Below are 7,388 nucleotides of genomic sequence, written 5' to 3'. Positions count from 1 at the left end.
TTCCTAAAAAATTAACGAAAATAAACTATGATTAAAAAACAAATGTTTTTTTCTGCCTACATATTAAACTAGAGCTATCAATGAAGCTGATTAATAACCCCACCAGGAACTTTGACTTTTTGAAAGATAAGTGTTCTGAAGAAAATTTTAAACTCAATCTACAGTAAATATAATATCAACTGTGTACAAAGAATTATGTAAAATAAATGCAATCCAAACGAGGATCTTCAAACCGAACTGATTATAATATGTCATTCATAAATCTATCATTTCCCGCTAATCAGTTTTCTATTTTTAGTAATGGTGACCCTGACCCTAGGGTGTCCAAATGCAATACGAACCGCTGTCTTCAAATAAGCTTACTATACACCAAGTTTGATTACAATATATCATTCCTGACTCTATTTATTGTCCAGAAACCATATTTCTATTTTTAGTAACGGTGACCCTGACCTTGACCCCAGGGGTTTAAAATGCAATAAAACTGGGGTCTTCACATAAGCTTGCTATACACCATGTTTGACTACAATATCTCATTTTAACGTAAGTTATTGTCCGGAAAACATTTTTCTATTTTTAGGAACGGTAACCTCGAATCCATGGTGTCAAAATGCAATACCAACCAGGTTGTTCACATACAGGGTTCAAACAATTTTCTGATTTTACATTTCCAGACTTTCCCCGACCTTTTCAAGGATTTCTTTCTAAATATCAAGATTTGACACTTGAAGAAATGAAAACCTTTTCACGGGTTTTCTCTTACCCTACTTTCCAAATTTTACAGTGAAGTATTGTAAACTTTTCCTTAACATAATAGAAACTATTTCATTTCTTGCCTTGGCCAGTTTGGAATTATAGATAAATTATGTGGTACATACTTTACAAGCAATCCATTAGTCCCCTACAAAACATTTAAAAGGGCCATTGGTCATAGAATTATGTCATTGAATGAATGAATGAATGAATGAATGAATGAATGAATGAATGAATGAATGAATGAATAAACTTAAATCTTTAGAGTTCTTACTTTGTCTGTATCAAAGTAATGTGTTAAGTTTCCCTAATTATGTTCATAGAACAGGTAATCAAAAGATCCAATTTTCTCAGGATGAATATGTATAACTGATGTTTCAACATTTCTGTATTTTTAATGTGTTGGAAAAGAACCAATGTCTTTAAAAGTGATCTCAGGAAACAAATTTTAGAAATGGACAGACAGACCAATTGACAGAGACTCTGAGGGTAATCTTTTAACATCACTGGTTGTTACCAGAATATAACATTTTTAAAAGCAAAATTCGTAAACTAAGCGGGAGTTACTCTTGAAACAAAGATGCTAGACTTATTGACTTTGTCATGCATGATGTGATTGTAACAAAGAACAATTATCTAAAGGTTAGCTAAAATTAAAGAAGATATCATTAAATTATATAGTCACATTGAAGAAAGTTTAAAAAAAAGCAATATTCAAATATACCATTTATAGTAACAAAGAAGAAAATTTTAAAAGAAATCAAGTAAATGTCAAGTTGAATTGAAAATAATCATTGAAACCCATATCTTATAAATCTTATCATATATGAAGTAGGTCTTGATAATGAATGTCTTATTTAAATTTGAAGTAAATCCATGGAGAAATAAAAAAGTTAAAAAAATGATTAAGAAAAATTCAAAGTCTAAGGGGGAGATAATTCTGAAAATATTGACGCTAGATAACCCTTGTCATATTTTATGATGTGGAACCTTCTCCTATGACTTGCGTAATACTAGTAGTAAGAAGTTGATCATCAGAAACATATATTTGAAGTTTGAAGTAAATACCCTGAGAAATAAAGAACCAATAGTAAAAAAGCCTAAAACTAATAAGAAATTCTGACGAGGTTACCGACGCTCGGTGAGTAGAACAGCTCTAAATATACTCCCTGTAGTCAAGATCAAAAATATGTGTTTAGTCTCCAAACTGCCATCAATCCGTATTTTAAGTTTCATAAAAATGTTTTCACTACTTTTTGAGTAATGACAGATATTGTTATTTTTGCTATATTGGAAGCATATTTGTTGCCATAGCAAGCAAATTGTTCAACCTAGAAAGAAAATAAAAAAAACGTGCATGATCTCCAGACTGCCATCTACTCATATGTCAAGTATCATAAAAACATTATCAGTCCTTTTTGCATTATCACTGGGTTAAATTGACCATATCTTCAGTCTATTTGTTGCCATATCAATTAAAGTTTTCAATATACCCGGTAGGAAGAAAGGGAAAAAAACGTGCATAATATCCAGACTGCAATCTATCAATTATCAAGTTTCATAAAAATATTTTCAGTACTTTTTGCATTATCGGGGGATCCAACTTTGTGGACAGACTGACGCTATTGTTCTGTCTATTGTTCTTTTTAGCCAGACAAAAGAAAATAGCCACATGAAAGCATAAAGGAATGACTGATATCAAAGAGAAAGAACAGTTACCTACTATCCCTCTAGCCACGTTATTACTCCGTGAGAGCGGACAGACGGGCGGACGGACAGACAGACGAACGGACGTAGTGTAATTCTAACGTCCCCTCCGATTAAACCGGTAGGGGACTAATAATATGTAAATTGTATTCTGGTAAAAGGCAACACTACTCAATAGTTGGGTGTGATTGTGGTTTCAAGAGGATAGCATATTGTCTGTTCTGAACAGTTTATAACAAATATAGACTTTTGTTAATTTGACCTTCATGTTTCAAAATGACTTAAATTCTGATATAATGTTCCAGTTGCAAGATGAGTCAAAATATTTCAATAAAATCAAACTTGAGAAATATTTCCTAGGAACAGTATAATGATTCAAGTTTCAAGTAACATTTTACATGTTATGGTCCGTTAATGACTTATTTTTCAGTAGTTTTGTTTTTGGTTTTACGTCACATCAACACAGTATAGGTCATATCGCGACGTTCCAGCTTTACTGGTGGAGGAAGACCTCAGGTGCTCTTTCGTGCATTATTTCAGGCACGAACGGGCACCTGAGTAGAACCACCGATGTTCTGCAAGCTAGCTGGATAGCTTCCTCACATGAAAGAATCCAAAGTCCCTGTCGGGATTCGAACCCACAGCGCTTAGGGGCAAGTGATTTGAAGTCAACGACCTTAACCACTCGGCCACGGACGCCCCTTTTTTCAGTATTTACAATTATATTTCTACTGCATTACTTATGTTGATACATAATTCTGTACAATAATATGTCATGTACAAACTTCATAAGGTTATATGCATTGTCCATTTTCTTTATTTACAACCTTCACCGTAGTATTCACATTCTTTATTATATTTTGTCAGCTTTCAGTTATATTATGTGCAATTTTTCTTTCATGGTGACCTTAATGTCTATTGTTATGTCACTCACTTACTTCTACTTTCATGCCAAGTTAAATGATTAGAGTACAGATCTTTTGCACCGTTAAACACCGAATGAAAATTATACAAAAATAATATTAAATGGAGATAAATGGCGAATTAAGTATATCTCTAATTATCAAAATATTCCAATTGAACTGAACTCGCCATAATAAATACAAGTGCGAAATAAAAAGAATTACTTTCGGAATAAAAAAGAATTTCCAGATTTTCTTTCCCGGGGTTGATCTAAACGTACAATTTAACAACACCTTTTTAGAAATTATCATTTGTTCAGAGAGAGGGGGACTATTCCCGCACGTTGAAATCCGCGAAATCAGCATTTTATTCTCAACTATGGGAAAAACTAGAACCAACAATGCATAGAACATGTAGAAGTTTTAAGCAAAACTGTATATACATAAAATTCCGCTACTAAAATAGTAGTATTACTTTCAACGGGACATGTTTTCCATTATCCATTAATTCAAAATTGGCATACAATGTTGTTTGAATTGGCAATGGTTAACATGTATAAGATCAAATAAGTTTTTTTTTATTATTTTAAACAATTTTAAACAAATTTAGCCGTTAAACTAACTCTGACAGTTCATGTATAGCGTTTGGTCTCATGAAGATTTTAATTTTCATTTCACTAACTAATAAGCTAACAACAGCAGCTCAATCAATAAATACAGCATATATGTAATATAAAGTGATGACAATGAAATAAAAACATCAATTATGGTAAAAATGTAATAAGAAAATCAATTTATCAACATGCTTTTTATATGCAATAATGTGATAAATTGTTGTCATATAAACCTAATGCCGATTTTAACAAAATGTTAGTTTAACTTTTTAAACGCTGAGCATGATATCATAATTATAAAACCAAGAACAGAAAATATACAAATTTTTTACAACCAAAGTTTATGTCAAAAGTTATGGCAATATGAAATACTCCAACTGTACTAACTTTTGAAATGATGTTCAGGTTTATGCAGACATTCTACAGATAATTGTTTGTTTTGCCTGTATGTTTCAAAAGTGCCAATTCAATGTTCTAAAATATCTTTGTTCCAAGAAGCTGTAAATCTTTATCAAGCAATCATTCAATGCTAATCGTATAAATTTTAATTCTTAATTAACGTTCATTTTACTGACAGTCGTGAAGTTGGCGAAATAATGGCCCAGCGATATGGCGGCGTATAATTGACGGTCTGGCAAACTAGCGGCCTGGTGGCGTGAAGTTGGTGGCCGGCGGCCTATCGGTTGGCAGTTGGCGGTCTGGAGGCCTAGCGGCGTGGTGTTGGCGGCCTAGCGACCTTAACTTTAAAAATAATACAAGTTTTGTAAAGAAATTAAAACGACTCTTAATTAATATTTAAAAACATATCTTACCATTTAAATTTACATAACAGAAAAATAACACACATTAAGTCAGTCTTTGTCGTATGCAAATGCGCCGCGCTTTGAATATGGGAACCAACATATTACCGAATAGCTTCGTCTATAGCGGACTGGTTCAAATCTTCAAAGCCAAAGCATTTGCGTAATGCAAAGCTGGGGAGCCAGTTTAAATTTGTAGAAAGGTTTTTGTAAATTGAGTATAACTGCAATAATTTTGATGTTTATTTCGCCTGTTGAGTTGTTATATAGATGTTGAAGTTTAAAATTGATCATCATCAGGGAGAATAATATCTTATGTGTCGATGGACAAAAGGATTATGTGAAAATATTAGAAAAAGAATAAAATACGTTGTGATTTTGATGGTAGGTGTGCGGATTTTTTTCCGGCGAACATTTCTATCTTGTGTATCATTACAGACGTTGAAATATGATTTTTCTCACAATCCAAACGATGAGTATAGGCCAAGTAATCATCCTTTACTGACTTTACAAATAACTTTTGCTTACATATTAATTAACAATAACTAATGATTATAGCAAGGGGTTATAGTCATACTCTAATGAATACCTCCTTCTTATTGGATAAAAAATGGATAGATGGTTGGGATTCCGACGTTAGACGTTATTCGGGCCAGGTTGTATTGAATGTTTCCATGTTGTCATTTTATCGCTATAATTGGTTTAAGTTCTATACGTAATCTTAAAAGTTTAATACATTGATTTGTATTAACATCTGCATATGTTGTATTTTGCGAGCAAATGTATATAGTTGTTTATTATCATGAAACACATGTTTGTCAATATATCGTTCTTGCTATTGATGTATTTAAACACTTCATTCCTGTGGTGTTGTATATACATTCACAGAATAAATGCACAATATCTTTGCTTTCTAATTAAAACTATTAACCTAAGGTTTTACTCCGATTTTCGATCTGCATCGCATTATGACATAGTTATACCTAAACACCGCATGAATTATGTTAAAAATACTTTTTGTTACTATGCCGACAATGTTTGGAATAGAATCCAATTTTATATCCGTCCTTCTTATTATCTGACGTCTTTGAAAAATAAAAACATAACTTGGAGATGAAATAAATATCTTAATAACCATATCATTATGCATTAATATGCATGTATAGTAATAATAAATTAAAGTACTTGAATGGCGAATAGTTAACGCATCGGACTCGGTCTTCTATGAATAGCTCGCCATGTGGGCACAAACCCCGTCAGAGGCAAGTTATTTTATTTAGCAAGTGGTCAAGGTGAGGTATAGTGATGGGACTATGTCCGGCGTCCGTCGTCGTGCGTCGTGCGTTGTGCGTCGTTCGTCGTCAACAATTGGGTTGTTAACAGTCTAGCAGTCACAGTTTTGATTAGATCATCATCAAACTTTGTCAGAATGTTTGTCTCAATGAAATGCAGATCAAGTTTTCATCTAAATATTCTGGAAATTTGTCAGAAAGGTTGTTTTGATGATATCTAGGTCAAGTTCGAAGATGGGTCATCTCCGGTCAAAAACTAGGTCACAGGAGCTAAAAATAGAAAAAGCTTGTAAACACTCTAACAATTGGGTTGTTAACAGTCTAGCAGTCACAGTTTTGATTGGATCATCATCAAACTCTGTCAGAATGTTTGTCTCAAAGAAATACAGATCGAGTTCGAAGATGGGTTATCTGGAGGCAAAAACTAGGTCACAGGAGCTAAAAATAGAAAAAGCTTGTTAACACTCTAGAGGCTGCAATTTTTCATCCAATTATTCTGGAAATTTGTCAGGAAGGTTGTTTTAATGATATCTAGGTCAAGTTCGAAGATGGGTCATCTCCGGTCAAAAACTAGGTCACAGGAGCTAAAAATAGAAAAAAGCTTGTTAACACTCTAGTGGCTACAGTTTTCATCCAAATATTCTGGAAATTAGTCAGAAAGGTGGTTTTGATGATATCTAGGTCAAGTTCGAAGATGGGTCATCTCCGGTCAAAAATTAAGTCACAGGAGCTAAAAATAGAAAAAGCTTGTTAACAGTCTAGTGGCTGCAGTTTTCATCCAAATATTCTGGAAATTTGTCAGGAAAGTTGTTTTGATGAATTCTAGGCCAAGTTTGAAGATGGGTCATCTCCGGTCAAAAACTAGGTCACAGGAGCTAACAATAGAAAAAGATTGTTAACACTCTAATGGCTGCAGTTTTCATCATAACATTATTGAAATTTGTCAGGAAAATTGTTTTGATGATTTCTAGGTCAAGTTCGGAGATGGGTCATCTCAGGTCAAAAACTAGGTCACAGGTGCTAAAAATAGAAAAAACTTGTTAACACTCTAGTGGCTGCAGTTTTCATCTAAATATTCTGGAAATTTGTCAAGAAGGTTGTTTTGCTGATTTCTAGGTAAAGTTCGAAGATGGGTTATTTCCGATCAAAAACTAGGTCACAGGAGCTAAAAATAGAAAAAGCTTGTAAACACTCTAGTGGCTGCAGTATTGAGTCAAATATTCTGATGATATTTTGATGATTTCTGGGTCAAGTTCGAAGATTGGTCATGTCCGGTCAAAAACTAGGTCACAGGAGCTAAAAATAGAAACATCTTTTTAA

Source organism: Ruditapes philippinarum, unplaced genomic scaffold (assembly GCF_026571515.1).
Source record: "Ruditapes philippinarum isolate M1 unplaced genomic scaffold, ASM2657151v2 ctg5650_1_1_1_1, whole genome shotgun sequence".
Classification (NCBI taxonomy): domain Eukaryota; kingdom Metazoa; phylum Mollusca; class Bivalvia; order Venerida; family Veneridae; genus Ruditapes; species Ruditapes philippinarum.
Note: the sequence above shows the minus strand (reverse complement) of the source record.